The sequence below is a fragment of the Peromyscus eremicus genome, chromosome 7 (assembly GCF_949786415.1).
Source record: "Peromyscus eremicus chromosome 7, PerEre_H2_v1, whole genome shotgun sequence".
Taxonomy (NCBI): Eukaryota; Metazoa; Chordata; class Mammalia; order Rodentia; family Cricetidae; genus Peromyscus; species Peromyscus eremicus.
The window spans coordinates 76,402,955-76,430,221 of NC_081422.1; positions in this window are offsets into that span (position 1 = coordinate 76,402,955).

Here is a 27,267-nt window from a genome sequence, read left to right on the forward strand (position 1 = left end):
CATCTTTGTGTTTCAAAACTTATTTCCATCACAGAATAGGCATTTTCTGTGTCTCATGGCAAGTGAAAACAATTCAATATATTCATTGAAACTAAAAATGTATGTCTTCATTACTAAGAGAAATAAAAAACAAAATTCTCTTAACAGAAGCTGTTGTGTTCAATTGAAACACCTCTCTTCTTCATTTATTGTTTATAGCATTTTTTGGTGTTTTGTGTAATCTATAAAATGTTTAATATGCTTTTCCTTTTGTAGTAAGGCTCATAATAACTGCTTAGAGATGAAGCTAAAAATGTTTGATCTTAGAAACATTCACAGAAAATTTGATTTAGAGTACAAGGACATTATGACTTATCAAGTTGATTATGTGTGTTACCTGCTCAATTAGTCACACTTTAACTGCTTTGTAATTGAGTCTATGCAATGAAGATTACTGGTTAGTTTTGTCAATCTAACAAAAATCTTGACATACCTGAGAAGAGGGATCTCAATTCATGAATATGATTCCTCAATTTTGTCTATGGGCATCTCTGTGGGTCATTTTCTTGATTGATGATTCAAGTAGCTGGCATCAGGCCAAAATGGGTAATGTCACCTCTGGAGAGGTGATCTTAAGTGGAGTAAGAAAGCAAACTGAGCAATCCACTAGAAGAAGGCCAGTAAGCAGCATCCCTCTGTAACCTCTCCTTCAATTCTTGCCTCCAAGTTCCTGCGTTGGCTACCCTACTTCATGGACTCTAATCTGTAAACCAATTAAATCCTATTCCCCCTGTCTTAGCTACTATTCTATTGCTGTGAAAAAGAAAAAAAAAAACAGGACAAAGCAACTCTTTTAAAAGATAGTGTTTAGTTGGAGACTTCCTTGTAGTTTTAGAGGATTAGTCTATGATCATCATGGAGAAGCAGAAGACCATGATAACTGAGAGCTGATATCTAGATCCATAGGCAGACAGACAGAGAGAGACATAACGGGCCTGCCATGGGCTTTTGAAACCTCAAAGCTCATCCCAAGTGACATACGTTCTCCAACTAGGCCATACATACTCCAACAAGATTATGCATACTACTTCTTCCAAAACATTTCTACTAGCTGGGGATCAAACATTCAAATATATGAGCCTATGGGGGCCATTTTCATTCAAACCACCATGTTCTCAAAGTTTCTTTTGGTTATTTTATTTATCACAACAAGAAAATCTAATTTAAGACAGGATTTGGTACCTGAAGTGGGGTGTAGCTGTAAAGAACCTGACCATGATGTTTTGGGAGTAACTTGGAGGGCGTTGGAACTTTAGGCTAGAAAGTGATTGAATGCTGTATGTAGAGCTTAATGGGCCATTCTGGTAGGATCCTGGAAAACTGTAGCACTGAATATATGGACTGTTGATTCAGAAGTAAGCAAGAAATTTAATAGCAGCTGGGCTAGAGGCCATTAATGTGACATTTGCCTGATTTCTTCCCAAGTCCAAGATGAAGCTAAATAAATAAATAAATAAATAAATAAATAAATAAATAAATAAATAAATAAAAGTAATGGACTAACATCTTTGGTGAAAGAACTTTAAAATCCATAAGATTGAGTCTGTCGTATGATTATGATTGATAATGCTTATGTAGGTCCACAATGAAGAAAGACCAGATGAGACAAAAAGGATACACAAAATGTAAAGTTTGGAGAGAGATAGATTACTGGGAAGCTTAATGTTACACTAAAGGAAAGTGCTTGAAGAGAGGCTGTAATTGTTCAGGAGATTATTGCCACTCAGGAGAGGCCTGCTGTGAACTGGAATAAAGGGAAATGACAGCTGTGTAGGAAGAGGAAGTGGTATAGCTGAACGGAAAGAGCAAGTCAGATGGGAGAACAGCCAGGCAATAAAGATGAGGGTAGACAGGAAGTAACTCTCATTTGGAAGCTGCAGAGTTGGTGAGGTAAGGTTGGCTGGTGGCTTTCCCTATTTCCCCGATTTCTCTAAAGCTTTCACCCCTTGTAGTTGGCTCCTTGTTTTTTATTTAATAAGACCATTTAGAAATTCATCTACAGAGAAAAGTTTCCTCACGAAAAGACCCTACCCATATAAGCTCCTAGAAAGCAATTGCAAACAATTGTTCCTGCAGCTCAAGGGACTAAAGGTCAATCCCAACCTGGCAAACGAAGTTGATGATATTGCCCCTGTGTGCTCTAGAGTCAAAGTGATGCAAGAGGAATCAGTTTGGGGATTCCACCTCCATGATTTCAGAGAACTTTGTGACCAGGTACCATGTGCCAGTGGATTTCCTGCATGAAGGTCCTGAGAAACAAATGCACGAAGCTGTGAAAGGATGCTGGAGACATGAGACATTTACCAAGGAAGGCTGTCTAGAACTGGCCCAAGGTAAGTATATGTGTTCTAGGCAGCAAAGCTGTAGGGGCAAAGCCATCCAAGCTCTCTAAACTGGATAATGATTTATAAAATTTTTTGTTTGCCCTGCTGGGTTCTGATCTTAGTTTGGGCCACTATTTTCTCACTATGTCTCACTGTTCCTCCCTTTTTGGATAGTAATGTATATTCTACACCATTATCCTGATAGTATGGAAAAGTATGAAATTTGCTTTGTGGTTTTACATGGGGTTACAATTAAGAAATCATCTTGAGTCTTTGAAGAGATTTGGGGCTTTGGACTTTTAAATAATGTTGAAACTGAGAAAGACATGGGGATTTTTTGAAGTTGGACTCCATGCATTTTGCATTATGTATGGCAAGCCTATGGAGTCCACGGGCTGGAATGAGAGATTGATTGAAGACTCTTAATGATTTTCAAAAGTTATTAGGAAGCATTTCCAACTTACTGGGTATCATGGGAATACCCAAAGATGGACTACAAAATTTGGCTAATACTCTAGAAGGGGACAAAGAATTAAATAGTCCAAGAGAATTATCAGCCGAAGCTGAGAAGGAATTGGCTCTAGTAGAAAAGACAATTCGAGAAGCACATGTGGATCGTGTGGATCCAGAACTTAAATGCATTCTTGTCATATTTCCCTCCAGACATTCCCCAACAGGTATTTTGATGCAGAGGGAGGATATTATATTGGAATGGATATTCCTACCACGTAAACCAAATAAGAAATTAAAGACTTATATAGAAAAGATCTCTGATTTGATTCAAAAAGGTAAACTAAGACTTCCTCAGTTGACAGGAATGGACCCAGCAGAAATTGTAGTACCTTTAACTAATGAAGAAGTTTCATCACTATGGAAAGATAATGAATAATGGCAGAGAGCCTGCAGTAACTTTTTGGGAGAGATTAACAACCACTATCCCAAAAGCAAGAGAATAGAATTCATAAAGAAGACCGAATGGGTCCTCCCTCACATTGTATGACAAAAACCAATTTCTGGAGTCCTCACATCCTATACTAATGTAAATAAATCAGGGAAAGCAGGATATAAATCAGGAGACTTAAGTAAAGTGGTACAAAGTCATACTTCAATCATACATACTTCAATCAATCTTCCTTGGTTTGAATGAGAAATGTATTGCATTGGCTCAGATATTTAAACACTTGGTCCTCAGTCAGTGACAGTTTGTGGAGGTTTATGGAACCTTTGGGAAGTAGAACCTTGCTGGAAGAACTACATCACCAAGTGTTGTTCTCAGTGTTTATAGACACATCCCACTTCCTGTTGACTCTCTGCTTCATGCTTACAATTGAGAATATGAGCTCTCCTTCCCTGCCAAGACAAAGCCTTATGCTTCTGAAACCCTAATTCCAAATAAACTCTTCCTTCTCTATGGTGCCTTGGCCAAGGTACTTTATCATAGCAACAGAAAAATAACAAATATACATGTTTACTTAAAGATCTCTGTGTGCCAAGCTTTGTGTAAGTGATACACAATAGGTAAATTTTAAATCACTATTCATTCTTTTAAGACTGATGTTATTGACCTTCTGTTTGTCCAGCTTCCATACCTGGAAGCCAAAGGCAATGGCACAAAGGAACTAAAAGGAAAGTTGATACTTTGGTCCTCATGATACATATAAATCTAATTTATCTCCTTAAGAAGCCACCTCATATTCATCAACTAAGTTAACGGAGAACATGTAATAGTCACCTTGTATAACATCTCCGAAATTTTCTGAGGTGAAATACAACTTTTATTTTTAATTTCAATATACCATCTTACAAAACCTAACAATCATGAATGGCTTGGAAATTAAAAATTTGAAAGTGGAACATAATGCAAAGTAAATTATTATAACATTAGATTCAATAGGATTAAAATTATTCCTTCAATTGCCTTAATTGTTAACCATTACTATCAATTTTGATACATTACTTATCATGAATCATTAAGAACAAATTCACAAATAAGGAGGAAAAGCCTTTCAGGAGCTCACAGCTAGAGAAAGAAAGATTACTGGAAAAGCATTATAGAATTTTATGGCAATGTTATGCAAATATTGAAGCTTTGTCCTTATGGATTAAAAGTGAAGCTAATCATCCTTGTTTGATTTTTCTCTATAGTTTTTATCCCATCAGGGTTCATACAGGAATACATCCAGGGCTGAGTTCAGTAGACGTCGACATATTTCTGATAGAGGGCATCAAAAGGCAAAGTGACCATGTTTTCTTCCTCAATTTTTATCCATTATTTTCTAAGACTGGTCTACTGCAACTTGTCAATTCCACTAGACTGCCTGGCCAACAAGCCCTGGGGATATTCCTGTTTTTACCTCCCCAGTGTGGAGGCTACAGGCACACTTCCATTACATCTGGTTTTTATGTGGATTCAAAATCCAAACTCTGGTCTGAATGCTTGTGCATCAAGCACTTTACCAATGGAGCCATTTCCCCAGCCTTGTGAACAGTTTTATTTGCATTATAGTATTATGAAAAGTCTGTATTATTATTATTCTAATTCAAGAGAAGAAAACATCAGGATAGACAGTTTATCTATATTAGATATTCATCTTTGCTAGTGGTAGAAAAAAATGGGTAGTTTTATTTTCATTATTTTTTTTTAATTTTTATTTTGCAATACAATTCAGTTCTACATATCAGCCACAGATTCCCTTGTTCTCCCCCCTCCCGCCCCCCTCACCTTCCCCCCAGCCTGCCCCCCATTCCAATCTCCTCCAGGGCAAAGCCTTCCCCACAGACTGAGATCAACCTGGTGGACTCAGTCCAGGTAGGTCCAGTCCCCTCCTCCCAGGCCGAGCCAAGGGACCCTGCATAGGCCCCAGGTTTCAAACAGCCGACTCATGCAATGAGCACAGGACCCGGTGCCACTGCCTGGATGCCTCCCAAACAGATCCAGTTGGTGACCCCTCAGCCATTGGTTCATATTTCATGTGTTTCCGTTTGTTTGGCTATTTGTCTCTGTGCTTTATCCGACCTTGAGTGGGGTTAGTGAAGAGCGAGGGTCGAGGGAAAGAGAGCTTGGATGAGTGGGAGATCCCAGCTGGATCAACAACAGAGAGGGAGAACAAGGAATAGGAGACCATGGTAAATGAAGACCACATGAGAATAGGAAGAAACAAAGTGCTAGAGAGGCCCACAGAAATCCACAAATATACCCCCACAACAGACTGCTGGCAATGGTCGAGAGACAGTCCGAACTGACCTACTCTGGTGATGGGATGGCCAAACACCCTAATTGTCGTGCTAGAAACCTCATCCAACTACTGAGGGATCTGGATGCAGAGATCCATGACTAGGCTCCAGGTGGATCTCTGGGAGTCCAATTAGCGAGAATGAGGAGGGTTTATATGAGCGAGAATTGTTGAGACCAAGGTCGGATATTTTCATTATTTTTCAGGTAGGAAAGTGAATAAGGGTTAAGAAAATCCCTCAGTGCTTATTTCAGCTAGAGAATGGTGGAGTTAGAATTTGCACTCAAGCCATTTTGTTTCAACCCATCTGTACGATTACTGTGCCAGACTACCAACGGATGAACAGCCTGTTCAGGTCAGTTACAAATAAACAAGAGGACATTAACGTTGTGTGAAAAATTGGGCAATGAACCTAAACAGATGATTCACAGGACACCCCCTCCTTCTGTTTACTGGAGTATTCATTATGTCCACAGGTGATGGCCTGAGCACCTTTCTGTGAAACAGTACAAGCAGTAAATCTGTGATTTTAGTAAAAATAATAATCTCTAAACAATACACACACACACACACACACACACACACACACACACACACACACACACATATATATGATAATGGAAGTGCTACAAGTTCAGTTTAATGTCAAACTGAACATGAATTTTATTTCAAAGCATCTAATGGCAAATGCAATTCAAAAGTTGAGAACAGTTGTGTTTATTTCTTATAGGATTTTACAAATATTTTTATTGAATAATCATTTCAATCACTTGGAAATTGCTGTAAAGTTTACTGTGAAAGCACTGGTTATAATGGATTGAAATGGAGAAACTGAAGTCTATTTTCCATTATTTTATACAAACCATTAATTTCTATTGCATTGGCAAAATAAAAATTAATACACAGAAAAACTATCAAGCACTTCACACAGTGAAAAAGAGAACACTAAAATGTTGTTTGTATATAATTCATTTGGAATTTTTTTATAATTAATATAAAGGCTATTCCCTTCTAGTATCAATATTGAATATAAAATACATTGTAGACCTACATTTCTGTGTTTAAGCTTTTAAGTTTATTTTAACCAAGAAGATTTTAAAAAAATGATACACACTGATGAGATACCAGGTAACATTCAACATATGTGTACATCCTAAGTTTAAATCATAGCAAAGGCTTTTGTGTCCTTAAACCTTTATAATTTTATAATATTTTTATTTATTACATGAGACTATCATACATTTATATAATACATTTTTATCATTTCTATCCCTGACTCTACCTTCCCAATTCCCCCAGAACACCTCCCAATAGATCACCATTTCAGTCTCATGAACTCTTCTTTTTTGTTTAATATAATCCCTTTGAATACAACTAATGCTGCCCACATGCATATGGGTAGGAGGTACCCACTAGAGGGAGTATGAGCAACTATCAATGGTCACATCCCAAAGAAAAATGACTCCCCCACCCCCCAACAGCTTGGGTGTGGAGCCTCACAAGGCCCTCTTCTACCATTGCAGGAACTTTCACTGCTCTGTGCTCATGATCGCAATGCAAGCCCAGTATTTCAGGGGATTCTTCCTCATTCTCCAGCTCTTACATTCTTTCTCTCCCCTCATTCCCAGCCTTCCTCAAGTTTTTGTTTTGGGGAAAGGGGATTGATACAGGTTTTCTGTTTAAGACTGTGCTCTCCAAGTCACTTATTCTCAGCACTTTGACCAGTTACAAGTCTACATTGACCATTGACCACTACATAAGAAAGCTTCTATGGCCAATGTTGAGAGCAGCACAAATCTGTGAGCATAATAATAAATTTTTAGAAGGGTATTTGACAACATGAGAATTTAGCAAAACAATAACATGGGTTCCACTGTAGACCCTATAACATCCATACCTCTGGGCTTCTGACCAGGTTCATAATACAAGGCATGAATTCCCTCCTATGAAGAAATCATTGATCCCAGGCAGAAAATGATTGGTTATCCCTATAAACATCATGCCACTATAGCATAAATGGGCAGGTCAGTATTGTATCATGCAGGATCCAGTAATGGATAAGACCATTTATGTCTTTGTTCCCCAGTCTGTCTGCTTAGTACTTTACAGAACTATGAAAGCTAGCAAACACAAGAGAAATTCCCCAATCAATAATTGTTTTCCATCCATACCTATTCTCTACATAGACAGACTTGCCCGTACCCAACATTCTCTCCTCTTTACTTTCATTTGTATTCTCCCATCCCATTATCCTTGGTGTGCCACAGTGGCCAATGGACCCTTTATTAGTTACTATTCTGTTGCTGTGATAAAACAAACAAACAAACATGACCAGAAGCAACTTATAGAAGAGTTTATTTTGTCTTAAGTTTCCAGACGGAGAGTCCATAACAGCACGGGAAACATGGCAGAGGGTAGTTGGGACAAGAAAATGAGAGATTGTATTTTCAACTACATGTTGTAAGCAGCGGGAGCACACTGGCAGCAGGGAAGGCCATAAACACTCAATGCCTACCCTCAGTGTTGTACTTATTCTGGCAAGGTGGCACTTCCTAAGTGTGCCATCACCCCCCAAATAGCACGACCAACTGGGGACCTCTTGTTCAGTGAGCCTGCGTGCGATTTCTCATTTAAACCACGACAGCCCCTCTTCTTGTTTTCTAGCTTCCACATGAACTTCAAGTGAAACGTATGAAACTGAAGACTCTACGTAAGGATTCTCATATGAGGGAACACACAGTTATTATGGGATTAGAATATATAGTTACTTATTTCAAAAACAGATGTCTGTTAGCAAAGCTCAGGGACCATGTATAAGTTAGTAAAAGGAAAGATTTTGTGTTAGATAAGTAAACAAGATGGAAACCCCCATTTCTTCATATTTCTAAAGATACATACTCATTACTCAACAACCTGAAGTGATTATTCAACAAGTACTTGTGATTAAAATAAAAAGAAGATAAAAACCATCTTCTTAGTAATTTGAAAATATACTCAAGTGAAAAATATTTAAGTGTTTATAAGTGGTCCTATGATCTATTCCAACTGTAACTGGGGCTAGAGCCTGAAGATATCAATGGTAATCAAGTCCTCAGTATCTGTTTGTCTAATATTTATTTTTCTTAATATTAATTTTTCTCTAATATTTATACTTTCTTAATTATTAGCAAAATGGGGATAAAATGAGAAATTAGTCTTTGTAAAATAATGCTACCCTTCTCAACAGGCTGTCAGAAGAGCTGACATAAACTGTCTAAGGCAAGGATGGAGTCTCATGGTTGCAGAGCACTCAGTTCATCATTATTTCTTAACTTCCTTGCTAACAGACTTCCATTTTTATAAGAAGTATCTAAATTTCATAATTCTATCATAACTTTTTAGTCACACATCCATCCTTTTGACAAAATACCTAGTAAACAATTAAAAGAGGAAGATTTCTTTTGGCTCTTCATTCCAGAGGCTTCATTGTCACTGTGTTGAGGACGTGGTGGAACAAAGCATCTTACAATCCAGTAGTCATGAAGCAGAAATAAAGCCCACACTAGCAGGCTTTCTCTGTATTCCCAGCTGACTTGAGAATCCTCTCCACATTCCAGGCAATTCTCTCCTCTCAGTCAATCCTCTCTAGAAATACCTTTTCAAATATACACAGAAGTATCCTTTACTATCTCCAAGGCTCTTCTCAATCCAATCATGTTGAAGATCAAGATTAATCATCACACATATATAATTTTCTTAGTTATAAACTATTAGATTAGTGCAAAGAGTATGACAGCTTCCGACCATGAAATTTAAATTATTATAACTAGGCTAAAACACATCTGCATCAATCAAGATATGAATCATTACAATCAAGATATTTTTGCCAACAAAAATTAAGTTTGTTTATTTCTATAGCACCCCAAAAATCACATGTACTTTGGTTCTTAGTAAACTCTTTAAAAGCATCTTCCGCATCCTGGTGGCTATGGAATCTCTATCCCTGTACAAAGTGTGGAGAAGCTTGGAAAAAAATAGGATCTTGTTGGCAAGAGATAGGGTGAATATGGTGGATAAGGAAAAAAACTTCAGAACCAAATTCATTCAACTTTTGAAGTATTGATTGTCTAATTGTGGATGGGTGTTGTGGAGAACTGGGCATTTTCCATTGCAGTGTGCCTCGTGATTGGTTTTGCCTGCTTCCCAGACCTTTAGTGGATCAGATAGGCAGGCAGACACACAGTGACATTTGAAGGAAGGGCAAGTTTGGCTTTGGAGGTGTTGAAGAGCTTCTCAGTACAACCACTGAGATGACATTGCCAGCTGTCCTAAACAATCCACTGTTCATTACATATTACAGTGTGACTCAGAAATGGTTCATTGTTGTTCATAGATAGAAGAAAATGACAGTTAAAATGACAATTTTAAAAACTGATCAGCTCAGGAGGCACACAGACATTGAGATCTTTCACCTTTCTGGTTTGCTCCAATTGCTGAAGACCTTTCAATGGCCCTAATTGAGTTCTTTGGCAAATCCCTATGTAGTTGTCAGGGAAGCGGCCTTAATCATTGCTCTTAATTAGTCATTGTCAAATTCTGATGGCCAACTACCATTTTCCTCATCCTCAAGGCTCTATCTCCTTTGTGAAATGTTTTAAGCTACTGCACTCTATGTTAACTGGCAGTTCCTGGGCCAAATATCTTGTTGACATGGTGAGCTGTGCACGTCTTTACGACCCATTTACAACCCTCGAGTTTGGTTTTTTGTGTAGTATCATTTCTATAGTATAAAATAACTATAAAATGCACCACGAGTAATGAGTCATTAGCAAAAGAAAGACAAATGATTAAATTTGTACATTAAAATGATGAATAACATAACAGCAGTTAATAAGAATGTATTCCAATGTTAAATGACAAATTTTAACAATGTAAAACCTATAATTACTTTTGTACTAACCTAATAGTTTGTAGTATTTAAACAAGATGTAAGTACTTTTTAATTTCTTATCCAATGTCCAAATTTATTGCTTAACAACACACTATTTTGATAAGAGAGGGGGAAAAATCACTGAATTTTAACTTCATTTATGAGTGTGTGTGCGTTAATGTGAGAAGAGTGCCTGTGTGTGCACATGTGGGTGCACACCTGTGGAAATCAGAAAACAGTCTTAGGTGTTTATTATGAGAAACCCTCCACCACTTTTTTTGAGGCAGGGTGTCTCACTGGCCTACCACTACACCAAGTAAGCCATGCTAATTGGCCCATAAACATTGAGGGTCCTCCAGGCACTACCTCCCTCTTACCACCACACAGACTACAGGAATGTACCACCATTCCCAACTTTTCACATAGGTTCTGAGAATCTGAATTCAGGCTTTTGTGCCTACCAGGCAAGTGGTTTACCTACTGAGCCCTTTTCCCTTTCCTTGACATGGATTTTTGATACTATTACACCATTGCAATACTTTAATGCATTATTCTTGGGCTAAAAGTATACAGAAATTTATTGAGACATCATTTTCAAGGTAAAATGCAATTCATTTGGTATGGAGATATTCACATTGTTATTCACTTGAGACTCTCAGATGAAAATTTTATTGAATCATTTAAATAATGTGCTTAGCATATCCTTCATAGTTAACAGCTAGTTCTTAATACTATCAAGTGGTTAATTATATTAATACCTACTTTCCTTTCAAAAGAATTATGAAAAAAAAGCTCCTTTTTTATAATGGTACTTTTATTAGCTATTAGGGAAAAGGCTAATTTACTTTCCATTACATTTTACTTGAGTTTCACACACACACACACAAAAAAAAAAACAAGGAAATGATTGTTCTTGTTTTTTATTCAATGGTTGTAACTGTTTTTAAATGAAGAATTATTTACTACACAAAAGTGAGTATTTTCATGTTTCAGATTATGACTAGAGAAAAACATAACACTATGCCATAAACATTATTTATTTTTACTGTAAAATATATTTATGCTCATCTTGATGAGAATAATTTCATAGCTACCTTATTTTTAAAGTATTTATTACAGAGATTTATAACTCAAGGACTATATTTTATTTATTTAAAAACTATGAGTGTAGTGAGGCTTTCATGTCATACTTTCTTAGACCACCACCCCCCAAATAATGACATGGAGACATATTATTAATTATGAAAGCATGGCTTTTAGTTTATTCTTGTTCCCAACTAGCTCTTATAACTTAAATTAATCTTTTTTTTTTAATTAAGCCATTTGACTTTTTTTTAACCTCTTCTCCATTCTGTATGTCTCCCTTTTTTATCTTTTCAGAAAAAAAATCCCTGAATCTAACTCCCTTTGTTTAGTTTTCTCTCTTACAATAACCAATAACAACTTGCAACCAATCCCCCTAAATGATGATAAACATCTATAACCCATTGAACAACCAAAAACTACCCACCCCACCTCTTTGGAATGTGAGCACCATGTTGTTAAAATGACTTCCTGTTGTCTGGGTCTGACAGCATCTTTAGGGGGCCCTGATAAAATTGAAATAATGGTCCCTCACATCCTGGGAGAGCTAGCTGTATCATGTGTTGCTTAGTTCTTGTGTAATGGGCTTATCTTAGTCTGTGAGGCTGGACCCTCTTAGCTAGCAGCTTTGAAGTTGTCCTGGATGCAGATTTTTGAGGAAACTGCAGCAGAGGCATTCTGAGAGGCTGGATCACCTGGGCTACTTGTCCTCATTGGTGTCTTGTCCTTTTTCTTTCTGAAAACACACAGACTTTTAAAGGTAACATACATATCTGCATTAACACAAGTATGGAATGTGCAGTATGCACAAATCAGCTAAAAATAATTTTTCTGTTCTATGCTTGAGCAAGTAAAAGGCATCTGTCAAATATATGAATCCATTTGGACTGCATAACCAAACTGTGATATAAATCTCCATCCATGCCATATGAAAGGATGGCATGTAATAATAAGTCATGAGGACTCTGTAGCCATTAAGATCTATCACGTCTCATCCAGTCTCAGAGCTGTTCTCGTAGCAAAGGAATCAGCTCATATGTCACCTGTCTTGTAGTTTTTCTTGGTTTCTTCCTTCATGTCTGCAGCCAAGATTTTCAGAAGGTCTCCCTGAATCATATCTGGTCTTTATGAATCTTGGAGGAATCCATACATTTGTTTCCTGTGGAAACAAAGGCATCATTTATCCTCCAACACAACACATTTTCTGACTTTCATTCTAAAGTTAAGATATTCTTAAAATATACAGGCTGGTTTAATTCAGTGTTTTTGTTTTTTGTTTTTCACAATCCAGTATCTCTTAGAAACTGACATTTTTGTCCATTAGCATTTTAAAAATTCAAAGTCAACAAAGCACCACACAGGAAGGATCCAGATGTCCTGTGTATTCCCCATCCTTATGTGGCTTATTCTTTTTATATTACTTTACTCTTTCTTTAAAGATTTTCTTTTATAATTTGTAAACTATTTTTTTCTATGACTGTTTATACCCATTTTCTTTAGCACCTAAGCACATTTTGAGCATGCTGTATCTATTAAAAAGCTATTAAAAGGTTTTCTTTTCTTCTTTTTTCTGCATCTGTTGAGTTTCTACCTCCATATTAGTCAAACCTTAAACAGCAGGATCACCCACTGCATGGCTTTGCTGCCACTCTAGTGTCCATGAGAGCCAAGCCTATGCCCATGGGTATCTGGTAGGAGCTGCAATTACCTACCCCAAGTCTGGGAATTTATTGAGCTCATGCTACCTGATGATAAGTAGCCACTGTTCAAGTGCTAGGCTGAACAGCAAGGCCTCTTAAAGGAGCCAAGCCTCTGTATGCTACAAGCAGCAAGACTGCATGAGAGACTGTGGTTACTAGGAAGATGTATCCAGCTCTATGTTTGGAATGCCTCTTTTTTTCTTCTTTGCTTTCTTCAACCCTATGTGGATACACATGCAGCACATTGCGTTGAGCACCAACTGTAGTTGGACTTTCTCGTCGGCCCTTTCTTAGGACCTCCAGCTCCCCAATAATGATATGGAGACATTATTAATTATGAAAGCTGAACATTTAGCTTAGGCTTGTTCTAAACTAGCTCTTATAACTTAAGTTAATCTGTTTTTATTAATCTTCATCCTGCCATGTGGCTTTTTACCTCTGCTCCATCTGTACATCCAGCTTGCTCCATGTCTCATGGGCATCTTCCCATGCCCAGATCCTTCCCCCTGAGTTCCTGTCTTGCCCATAAGTCTTGCCTAACCTCTCCTGACTACATATTGGCCTTTCACTTTTTTTTATTAAACCATTCACAATAACACATATTCTCATAGTGTACAAATATCCAGCAACATATGAGTTTTTCTAAAACTTCTTTTTAGTTCTGATACAACAAGAACCTAATTTTTAGAATCTGATAATGGCACATGCTGCTGTAAATGCATTCTATGCCCAATGCTCAGATCCTCCAGTTTCTTTTCTCTGTCTTTACTCCCATAACATGCATCTTTATTTTCTTTCAGAAGTTGTCTACAGCATAACCAATGTAAGTTATATGAAATCTCTAGTTCTGTCGTCTATACAGTACCTTAAATCTGGATATTTGTTGATGGTTTATATTAGCAGTTCTCTTAGTTTAATGGACTTAACAGAACCCCTCAATATAGTCAATGACTCTCATTATACAGAGAGAGTTGTTTTACATATTGAAACTGCTGAATTTATTCTTGATAATATAGAATTAACTTCACTATTTATACAATTACAGGAAATCATCAGAAATAGGGAACATCCTACATATTATAACACAATCAGATCCCATACATAGAGAGCTAATCAAACATGGACTTCTATGCCTCATGCCCAGAAGTCTGACTCAGCAGTTCTGGAGCAGGTTCCAAGAATATTGGTGCCCCTGGGAGACAACTTCTTGAATATAACACCAGTAGCACAGACACTGAGAGCAACAATTAATAAATGGGACCTCCTGAAACTGAGAAGCCTCTGTAAGGCAAAGGACATGGTCAATAAGCCAAAGCGACAGCCTACAGAATGGGAAAAGATCTTCACCAACCCCACATCTGACAGAGGGCTGATCTCCAAAATACATAAAGAACTCAAGAAACTAGACATCAAAATATCAATCCAATTTAAAAACGGGGTACAGATTTAAACAGAATTCTCAATAGGAGAATCTCAAATGGCCAAGATATACTTAAAGAATTGTTTGACATCCTTCCATCAGGGAAATGCAAATCAAAATGAGATACCATCTTACGCCTGTCAGAATGGCTATGATCAAAAACACTGAAGACAGCTTATGTTGGAGAGGATGTGGAGCAAGGGCAACACTCCTCCACTGTTGGTGGGAGTGCAAACTTGTACAGCCACTTTGGAAATCAATATGACAGTTTCTCAGAAAATTGGCAATCAATCTACCTCAAGACCTAGCTATACCATTCTTGGACGTATACCCAAAGGATGCTCAAACATAGCACAAGGACACTTGCTCAACTATGTTCATAGCAGCATTATTCACAATAGCCAGAACAATGAAGCAATCTAGACACCCCTCAATGGAAAAAAAATGGATAGAGAAAATGTGGTACATTTACACAACAGAGTATAACTCAGCAGTAAAAAAAAACAATGACATCAGGAAATTTGCAGGCAAGTGGATGGACTAGAAAAAAATCATCCTGAGTGAGGTAACCCAGACCCAGAAAGACAGCATGGTATGTACTCACTCATAAGTGCATATTAGCTGTAAAGTAAAGGATAACCAGGCTACAATCCACAGCCCCAGAAAAGCTAGGTAACAAGGAGGCCCAAAGTGAGATGCATGGATTTCCCTGGGAAGGGGAAATAAAAGAGATCTCCTGGGTAAACTAGAGGAGGGGAGTTAGAGGGGTAGATGTATGGGAACATGAGGGATCAGCTTGGGGGGTTAGAGGAGGGGCAGATGGGGAGCATAATGAAAGTGATATCTTGATGAGGGGTATTTTGGGGCTAGGGAGAAACCTGGTGCCAGGGAAACTCCCAGAAATCCCCAAGAATGACCCCAGCTAAGACTCCTAGCAATAATGGAGAGGGTACCTAAACTGGCCTTCTCCTATAATCAGATTGGTGATTATCTTAATTGTCATCAGAGAGCATTCATCCAGTAACTGATGGAAGCAGATGCAGAGATCCTCAGCCAAGCACTGGCCTGAGTTCCAGGAGTCCTGTTGAAGAGACAGAGGAAGTATTGTATGAGCCAGGGGTGGTCAAGATCATGACAGGGAAACCCACAGAGACAGCTGACCTGAGCTCGTGGGAGCTCAGGGACTCTGGACTGACATCTAGGGATCCTGCATGGGACTCACTTAGACCCTCTGCATGTGTGTGACAGTTGCATAGCTTGGTCTGTTTGTGGGGCTTCTAGCAGTAGTATCAAGACAGGTCCCTGAGGTTTGAGTTGACTTTTGGGAACCCAATCCCCAAGCTGAATTGGATTGCCCAACCTTAATGCATGGTGAGGAGCTTGGTCCTGATTCAACTTAATGTACCATGCTGTGTTCAAGCCCATGGGAGGTCTACCCCTTTCTGAATGGAGACAGAGGAGGAGCAAGGGGTGGGTAGCATGAGGTGGGAGATGGGAAGAGAGAAGGAAGGGAAAACTGTGGTCAATACATAAAATAAATGGAAAAATTTTAATTAAAAAAAAAAAGAATATTGGTGCCTCAAAGAATTCCCAAGTATAATGATACAGACTGAAAGACCACATCAGATTACTACTAACAGTCATGTAGGCTTCTCAGAGAAACCTCAAATCTCATATTGTTCTTGTATAGTTTACATTCCTTTAAATCTACCTCTTCAGATTTATTCCTTGCCTGTTTTGTTGTTGGTGGTGGTTTTTTTTTGGAGGGAGGTGGGGCTGTATTCTTTCTATCCACTACTTGTTGCTCTTTCTAAAAATTTTCTGTTTTCTGTTTTTAACTTGATCTCTCTTCCTTTCTTAGAAAATAAATACATAACCATGCTGAATAAAATATGTGTCTCTAAAAACAAGTTTCAGTGGGAAAAGATCTCATTCCACAGCCTATCACAGAAGCCCCCAGCTACTTTATTGGTTTGGCACTTCCTTGAAGGGATGCTTTATTCAAAACTCACTACTTACTCCATGAACTGTCTATTGCTTATTGAATATGCTTCATTAACTTTTTGTTTGTTTGTTTTCCAGATGAAATTATATTGAGCTTTCTAAAAGAAATAGAACTAAATAATTCTGTTTAGAAATTACCATGAGATGTCTAATTTATTTGAAAAATTCTAGTAAATTGTGAAGTGAATTTTCAAATGTACATTGAAACACCTATGCTTTCTTCTTTCATAAAAACGCTCTCTGTAAGATTTTAATGAATATGCTTAAACAATCCCTAATTCACAGAAAGTTTTATTTTCATCCTTCCTACATCTCCTCTTCTTCAGTGACAACATTTCCCTTTATCCTTCTGCAGTAAAGACCTAGTTTGGGGGAAAGGCACCTTATTTAGATATCTTTAAAATGAAGACAATACTTGTGAAGTGTATGTGTTATATTTCTCACGTAGAAAATATCACAGCCTTAGAACATCATGAAACTTATAATTTTGATGCTTTTAAATAAAATTGTTAAAGGCCAAAATTATTTATCTCAGAATGAATATTTAAGTGAAATTTTAGGGACTAAAATTATTAGCCTGTGAAATGTCTTGTCATCATTGTAAATTGTTGGAGATGTTTGAACATGTTTTCAGCTTTTCACTATAATTTCAACTTTCTTATTTTATATTTCTGTAACCCAGAGATATAAGAAATGTTCATGATGGATCTTGTGTGAAAATCATTACAGGTCTTGTGTAAAAAAACATGTATTATATTGCTTCTGCCTACAATCTACTAAAAATAATATGTTTCTTCCTCTTAGTTATTTTTCTGTTCTCTGACACAGCACCAAGACCAAGGAAACTTATAAAAGAAAATGTTTATTGGGGAATAGCTTACAGTTTCGGAGGGTGAGTTCATGACCATCATGTACTGAAGCTTGGCAACAGGCCAAGAGGCATGGAGCTGAAGCAGTAGCTAAGAATGTTTACCCTTAATCATTCTTTTTTATTATTAATTAATTTTTTTCATTTATTTTACATCCTGATCACAGTTTCCCTTCCCTCCTCTCCTCCCACACCCTTCCTAGCCTCCCCTCTGCACTCAACCCCCGGACTCCTCCTCCATCTCAGAAAGGAGCAGTAGGTCTTTCTTGGGCATCAACAAAATAAGGCACATCAAGTTGAGGCAGGATCAAGCTCCTCCCCTGCATCAAATCTAGGTGAGGAAACCAAGCATTGGGAATAGGTTCCTAAAAAGCCAGCGCAAGTGCCAGGGACAGGTCCTAAATCCACTGCCAGGAGCCCCACAAGCTACCCTAATTGTCATCAGAGAGCCTTCATCCAGTCACTTATGGAAACAGATGCAGAGATCCATAGCCGAACGAACACTGGGCTGAGTTCTTGGAGTCCTGTTGAAGACAGAGAGGAAGTATTATATGGGGAGGGGGGGGCTGTCAAGGTCAAGATGGGGAAACCCACAGAGACAGATGACCTGAGCTTGTGGGAGCTTAGGGACTCTGAACTGACAGCTAGGGAGCCTGCATGGGACCAACCTAGGCCCCCTGCATTTGTCTGACAGTTGTATAGCTTGATCCTTAATCATTCTTAATCCATGAGTAGGTGGCTTAGGGATAGGAGAAGGGGGAGGGGAAGGAGGGCAGGATGAAGAGGGACAGAGTGAGTAAAGAGAGAAAGCAAGAAAGAAGGCTACCTAGGAATGGCATAAGCTTTTGAAACCTCAACGCCCACTCCCAGTAATACATGTACTACAATAAGGCCATACTTCTTAATCCTTCCTAAACAGTTCCAGCAATGGGAAACTAAGTGTTCAAATATATGAGCCTAGAGAGTCATCATTCCTTCAAGTTCCTTTCTCACGACTGAGGCTCCATTAACATTCTTAACACACCATATCTGGTATCTGGCCTGACTGATTGTTGCCTCTACTTAGCAAACTATTACTATTCATTTTTATCTCAAATCAGACTTTCTAGATCTCTTTTTGTGCTATGAATACTTTTTGGAAAATCAACTACATTTTCTTTTTACTAGACCCATGGAAATTGTTTAGAGAGAAGTTAATTAACCTTCTCTAGTTAACTCTAGCATTGTGGGGGTATTTGTGCACTGTGTGAAGGTGTCTTACTGTGATTGGTGTAATAAAATGCTGAAGGGTTAATAGCTAGGCAGCGGATACAGGCGGGACTTCTGGGCAGTAAAAGGAAGTAAGAGGAGGAACCGAGGGACAGGAAAGACAAAAAGACACAGAGAGGAAACAGAAGGTACAAGATGGAAGAGAGGTAATGCCATATGATAGAATATAGATTAATATAAATGGGTTAATTTAAGTTATGAGAGCTAGTTAGAAACAAGCCTAAGCTACAGGCCAAGCTTTCATAATTAATAAGAAGTCTCCATGTTGTTTTTGGCAGGCTGGTGGCCAACAAGAAACATTCTACTCATTGTTTGTGAAGTACCTCTGAGTTAAGATTTAGGGATCCTTAAAGTATTTTTTTAAAAATGATAGCAAAACAAACAAACAAACAAACAAAAAACACAGTAATTCATATAAAGAGAGCAACAACAAAGATAAACACACTAAACTGAACTGTTTGATGACAAGAATTCTCTATTGTTGACCTTGGTATCACCAAGGCTGCAGACATATCTGTCACATATAGAAAGCTTTTTAACAAAGATTGAAATCTTTTTTTTAAACTGGGCATGGGTACATATATATCTTCAATTTCTACCTCATTAATTTCAATTTAGCAAATAAATACTATGTATTTTCTGTGCACATAGTATTATGCTAGCTACTCAGCACTGAAAGAAAAAAAAAAAAGTAGTCCTGATACCCAAGAACTTTGAAGTTCCCGGGACATTTGAAAGAGTAAGTTGGCAATGAAAATGCAGTGCCATCACTGTGATGATAGCAGAAGAGTACAATTCTAAGAGAACATTTGAGACACACACTTGAGTTTTATGTCAGCTTCATGGAAGACAAGAAGGAATGTGCTAGCAAATTGAAAAATAGTGTGTACCTCTAGGTGGGCGGGGAAACAGCATGTACAAAAGCCTAAGTTACTAAGTGTAGACAGCTACAGATAGTCTTAACTATGTTCAAAGAGATATTGCAAAGAGACTCTGATTAGAGATAAATCCAGAGAAGAAAACAAAGCAATGCTGAAAAATCTCCAGCTGGGCTTGGTGAATCATGCTTCTCATCCCAGTGCTACGTAAACCTGAGGCAAATGGAATACCATGATTTTAGAGCCAGCCAGGACTGCATAGAGACCTACACAAGTTTGGAATACAGTCTAAGAACTTGCTTAAACCCCGGCCCCCAGTAAAACCATCTGAAAATGGAGGTGATATAGTCAGATGCCAAACCTAGAGATGCCCATTCTTTAGGATTACTGTAAAGTATATCACATAAAAATGCAGAGAAAGTAGACAGTTGAGTATATTTTAACTGATGAAGAAATGAATTATGTGCATATGAACTGAGTTATGTTTTCCCACATGTAATAAATTATTTGTCAATAATCTTGCTAGATATGTTCCAAGGACAGGTAGGGAGTCGAGAGAATATCTCTCTTGTGAGAGAAAGCGATAGAAGAAAAGACCTGTCAGTGAGATGAGTGAAAATGCTGTTAGAAGTCTTATGAAGTAGCAACTGTGAAAATAGCGAAGGAAGGTAGAATATGAGGTATTGTGGTGCACGCCTTTAATCCCAGTACTCTGAAGGCCGAGGCAGGTGGATCTCTGTGAGCTAGAGGTCAGCATTGTCTACAGAGTGAGTTCCAGGATGTAGAGAAACCTTGTCTTGAAAACCCGAAAAAAGAAAGAAAGAAAAGAAAAGAAAAAGGAATGAGGCAAACCTTTTTGAAGCCTAGTCTTCTTAATTGTATTCTACTTAGAGCATGCATGGTCTTTACCAACCAACATGTAAGGTCCAGGAGGGCAAGGACTAATTCCTTCCTCTTCACTGCACCCTGCACAGAACCTTGATAGACCAGATTCTAATGAAAATGTGCAGATCACTCACCACAAGGGAGAGCAAGGCTGTATTTGGAATTATGCATGTGTTGGTTTATCCCTTTGAATTTGAAATTATGTAATTCAATTCATCCTGAAGCAAAGCTTTCAAGAATGAATCTGAACAGAAAATAGGTGTCAGAGATGAAGAGTACAAGCTTTCTTTGCCTATGATTACAATTGAAAATACTGCAGAATGAGAAAGTTTGGGATGCTTTTCTTATATGCGTTATCATTTGTTTCGATGCTTCTAAAAATCCTCATATAAATTTTGGGTTCCACTCAGTTATTTTTATTTGCAAGCACTGTGATTTGTCAAGGCAAATTGTAGCACATGCTTTTCAACATAAGTAGTGTTTACTTAAAATAGAATCCATAAGAGACATTAATTAATGTGGCTACATTTAATTTGATATTACTGCAGTTGCACTGAACTCTCACTTTGTAGAGAGGAGTGTTGGACAGACATTTGAGGATTTGTTACTGAGAGCAACATAGGATGCACCACAGAGGCGATGATCCAAGAAGAAATGTTTAAATTCACTACACTTAATCATCTAACAAGATCAATGTTGTTCTTTATATTCTTATTTACTAATTTATTCTTGTGGTAGTGGATATCAAGCCCAGGGCATTATACATTTTAATCATGTACTCAACCATGCTAAGTGTACACTCAAATACTTAGCTACATTCTCCGATTTGCTTCTCATCTAAAGTAAATCACACTCACCAAATATTGTGACATAACCAATGCTTGTGGTCAGTACCCAAAATCTAAGATCATAACATTCTCTTCCTTTCCTTTCAAGTGGCAACATAGCTAGATCCTACATAGGTATGCACAGGGGCTTGTCTCTAGGTAATTCTAGATCCTGTCAAATAGCCAATAAATATTAATCGTCACAATAACAATCAATACTTAGGACATGAAAAGGAAAATTGTTATGTGTTATTGGTGAAAATGTAAATTATACATCCACTATGGAAAACAATACAGAGATTCTCTCAAAACACTAATAAACAGAATTACCTTAAGATTCTACAATGCCACAACTGGGTATATAATAAAGGATGACGACATTGTTATAGCAAAAACATTCTTGCACCACATGTATATTGAAGCACTATTCACATGCACTCAACTATGATATCTACTTAGTGCCTACAGTGGATGGGTAGATGAGGAACATGTAATTATATATAATGGGATGTATATATGTATGTATATTATACACACACACACACACATATATATATATATATATATATATATATATATATATATATATATCTTTAAGAAAAGAATGAAATCCTGTCTTGTATAGAACTAGAGATCCATTATATTAAGGTGAAATACACTAGATACAGAAAGACAAACACCACATGTTCTTACTCCTTTGTGGATACTAATAAGTCAGTGTCATAGAAGAACACAGCAGAACAATGTATTACTGAGATTTGCAGGAAGAAAGGGGACAGAAATAAACTAAATAGGGGACAAAAAAATACTGCATAGAGCTAGAGATGAAGCTTGGTGATACAATGCTTGCCTAGTATGAACGTGCATGCAAGAGATCCTAAATTCTATCTCCAGCACCAGAAAAATAAGTAAATCCTCAGAAACAACAGGGTACCTACAGGTTTAAACAACCCATGATACATTTCAAAATGATCCAAGAGTACAAAAAATATCACCAGCAGCTAAAATGATTAATGTTTGAAGAGACAGAAATGCTTAAAACTATGATTTGAGTAGCATGCATTACATGTATGTGCTAAATTACTGTAAAGATGCACAAATACTGTCTCAGTAATAAAAGGTCCCTAACTTCCCTATTAAGCCTGAAGACTAGACATTTCAGACAATTTTTCTTTATCAATATCAATTGCCTCACCTGATTTGAAAATTTGGGTATGCTTTTATTTATGAGCTCATTCGGGCTCCCTTTGCCTGGCAAGAACACAAACTCTAGACGTGATGCATTTCTCCAGTGCCTAGACGTTGGCAACAGTGGGGAGGGTTAACTTGCTCTCTAAGACTTGGCTTCTACATTTCTATGTGGAGGCTGATCCTTTCTCATGACTAGGGTTTCATGAATGCAAAATGATACAGTTCTCCTGCTTAACATGTTTCTGTAAAAAGGAGATCAAGAAATGTTCAATGTTATTACTAAATCCTTACTGATTAATCTTTCTGTGATTTTCACATTCCAACATCATCCAAGCAGTCCATTTGCAGAGCAGTTAGACATTTTCTTACTCATTAAAATCATCACTTAAATCATCTTCATTACTGTAATCAGTGCCAACACTAAAACATTGTAAATTCCATTAAGAATTCAAACTTTCATAAAACTTCAGCTTTTATTTGAACACAATGAATAATTTCTCCATTTCTAGGTCCACACATCTTATAATGACATAGCCAGCACTGTTAGTAAGTGACTCTTCATTTATAGAATATGTTCATTTAGTTTAGTTTTGTTTTGTTTTGAGACAAGATCTCACTATGTAGCCCTAACTGGCCTTGAACACACAGAGAGATCAGCCTGCCTCTACCTACCTAGTGCTGGATTAAAAGCATGCTCCATTTATTTCCTGCCAATATTGTTTTAAAGCAATAAGCTATAGCAACAGAGAACATACATTCATAAAACCACACAAAATGGTGCCATATAGTTCCTTGATTATCACAAAGCAATCCCTCCCATATAAATATCATAAACTCCCTTCGATTTACATCTTTACCAGTTCAGTAGTTTAATGCAGAGGTTCTCAATCTTCTTAATGCTGAGACACTTTAATACGGTTCCTAATGCTGTGGTGACCCCCAACCATAAATTATTTTATTGATACTTTATAGCTGTAATTTTGCTACTGTTATTTTATCATAATGTTATCATAATGTAAATATCTGATATGTGACCCCTGGAGAAGTCACAACTCACAGGTTAAGAACCACTGGTTTAGTGTAAACATTGATTTTTCTGTTTTACAAGTTTATTTGCCAATATTGAACTATCTCAAATAATAAAGCATTACGATAAGTTTCATGTATTGTTCAAACTTTCAGCTTTAAATTTTGTAAGTCTACATGGATAATTTTGATCCTTTGTATGTGTATGTCCGTTTTCCAATAAGTCATCACTCTGCTTATGAGAAGTAACTTGTGCAGGTTAGATTTGGGGCAACTTGACATAATCTAGAGTCATGTGGGAAGAGGGAACCTCAACAGAGTAAATGCTTTCATCAAGTTGGTCTGTATCAAGACTGAAGCTGCTTCTCCTTTCCTCTTCTTCTTCTTCTTCTTCTTCTTCTTCTTCTTCTTCTTCTTCTTCTTCTTCTTCTTCTTCTCCTTCTCCTCCTCCTCCTCCTCCTCCTCCTCCTCCTCCTCCTCCTCCTCCTCCTCCTTCTTCTTTTTGATTAATGATGTGGGCAGGCACAACCTTCTGTGGGGCAAAGTGCCACTCCGAGGCAGGTGGTCTTGAATTGTGTAAAAGAACAAGTGGGCAAGCCAACGAGCAGATTGCCTTCATGGTTTCTGCTTCTGCTCCCATTTGAATTCCTGCCCTGACTTTCTCAGTGCTTGACTGTGATCCAGAAATGTAAGACAAATGAACCGTCTCCCCCCAAAGTTGCTTCTGGTCATGGTCTTTATTACAGCAATAGGCAGCAAGCTAGGACATACTCTGATGCTCTGGTAATATCTTATTGAGAGTGCATTTAATTTGTTGGTCAATTTAGAAAAGATAGAACCTTTTAAAATTCTAAACTTTGTTTTAAAATGTGTGCATATGCATTTGATTGTTAATACTTTACATTTTTTGTTTGTTTGTTTGTTTTTCGAGACAGGGTTTCTCTGTGTAGCTTTGTGCCTTTCCTGGAACTCACTTGGTAGCCCAGGCTGGCCTCGAACTCACAGAGATCCACCTGGCTCTGCCTCCCGAGTGCTGGGATTAAAGTCGTGCGCCACCACCACCCGGCTATACTTTACATTTTTTTATTTCTTCCTTTTTTATTTTATGTTTTTGTTTGTCTGTGTGACCCAGGGTTCCACAATGAAGCGTAGGCTGGCCTGTTATGTGTTATATCATGCAAGCCTACTTTGAACTTGTGGCAATCCTTACATCTCAGCCTTTTAGGGCATTACAAGTATATACCACTACATCTGGCTTTAAATTTTACATAATTTCTCACACTAATTTTACAGTTTGGAAAATATCTTTTTTCATGTGACATTCCTGTTCCAAGCAACAACAAATACAATAACATTTAAAATTTTGGGGGCACAGCATAAATGTTGGGTATAATGCTGTGTGTATACTGTACCTGTACATGTCCTCTGAACATACTCCAGGAGAGGCTGCTGATAGTCTCCTTTTACAGTGGAGAAAATGCATCCAGGTACTGATTTTTCCTTTCCCAAAATACCCTTTCTCAAGGATGGGGTGGAAAGTATAAACAAAGCCTAATATGATGCTTGCTGTTTCCCAGGTTTAACCTGTTGGCTTCATATGTTGTGAACTTCCTTGCTTCAGATGACCTTATCATCAAGCCTTCTTTTAAAATGCCTCAACATATGTAAGTTCTTGCTGTGGGATATCTTTCTGTATGCTGTAAATATGTGTTGCTCTGATTGGTTGATAAATAAAGCTAAATTGGCCTATGGCAAGGCAGCTTAGAGGCAGGCAGAAATCCAAGCAGATAGACAGGAAGAGGAAAGGCGAGGAAGAAGAGACACCAGTTGCCGCCAGGAGAAGCAAGATGTGAAAGTACTGGTAAGCCACGGCCATGTGTCAAATTATAGATTAATAGAAATGAGTTAAGTTATAAGAAGCTAGCTAGCAAGAAACCTGTCATATACCATGCAATTGGTAATTAATATAAGCCTGTGAGTAATTATTTTATAAGCAGCTATGGGACCGTGAGATGGATGGGACCAGAGAAACCTTCTGACTGCATTTGGCACTCACCATTGGGCATTGATCCACATAGACCTAAAAAAGCTTACAGATTCTGAACACATAGAAACGGAGCAACACTAGGCTTCCTAGTCTCATGGTCTCATGCCAGTAGCAGTGTAGAGACTCATCTCCCAACATTTGCCTGTGAGATGGAGCTGGCCGCCAGCCACCATAAGCTAAGCAGCATGACGGATTCCCACTGCAGTACACAGTGGCATCTCCAAGCTGTGCAGCACACCATGTGATAGATTTAGCTTTTGCTAGTTTAAAAAAAAAAAAAAAAAAGGTTTCTGGGCTATACACTGCTGGATGGAGGCATGGACACACTGCCTCCCAGAGGCAGTGGAGAGCATGGCTCCCAAAGCTGGAGGTGAATTACCTCCGCCATATTGAAAAGCTGAAATGGGCAGAGTCAGCCTGCCACTTCAGTCCTAAACACGTAGTTTAGCAGTTTAAAATCTCTCCTGGTAAGAGAAAGATTATAGATTCACAATAAGTCAGATTCAGATAAAATAAAACTCTAAATGGTTTACATTGTATGTAAAAAGGTACATAGGCCTGGAAGAGAGAGGAAAAGGAGTATATACAGTTATATAAAGAAATAGCTTTAAAAAGTAAAGTCTTTAAAGAGACCATAAAAATAATATAAAAGTTAAGCCATGTAAAGATGGAAATCACACAGTCTGGATTATATTGTTTTGGGGATTTTTAACTGGAGAGAGATATTTGATTGTAAAGGCTGTTGAGTTAAACATATATATATATCTTAAAGGTACCTTGATTTCAAAATTTATGTCTAAGGATATGTTGCTTTGGAAAAGAGGTTCTGCTTTTGTTTCCACAGAATATGAGAACCTGTGGATTGCTTCCAGGCTAATATGGTTTGACCAGCCAAGATCCCCTGAAAGATCTCTGATCACGCCATCGCCCAGATGATCTAACATCCAAAATCAGCTTCAAGGCAACTGGCTCAGACAATGCAGCCTCACAGACTATTCTAGTTAGGATTTGAAAATAATTCTTAATATTCTCAGGATCCCCATAAGATTGCCAGTGCTCTCAACCAGCAGGAAGTAGTATGAGAAGGTATGCCCAATTTCCCAAAATATTGTTTATAAATATTTATTTTTATTTAAAGGGGGTTGATTTTAAATGCAATCTCTTTCTAAAGAAGAAAAGGGGATATTATAGATATGATAAGATAAAGAGTAACAATTTGTTTAAAATGTTTTACATTGCTATGGATTTTAGTTTATTACAAATTAAAGTTAATTTTGTTATACTGTACATATATTTCTACTCTCTTATAAGGTATTATGTTTATGTAACTCATTTAAATTGTAATGAATAATTAAGAAATATGTATTAATAATTAGTCTTCTAGGATAGTCAAACTTACAGTTAGTTAAGTTTTCTAGGTATACATAGATATATTTCAGTTAAGTAGGTAATCGTCAAACACTTCAAAGATCTAAAGAATATGGCATTTAAAATGTTTTAGTAACTTAGACTTTCTGGACAGTGAGACACATTTGCTCCTGGCAGCACCAATTTACTTCAAAGA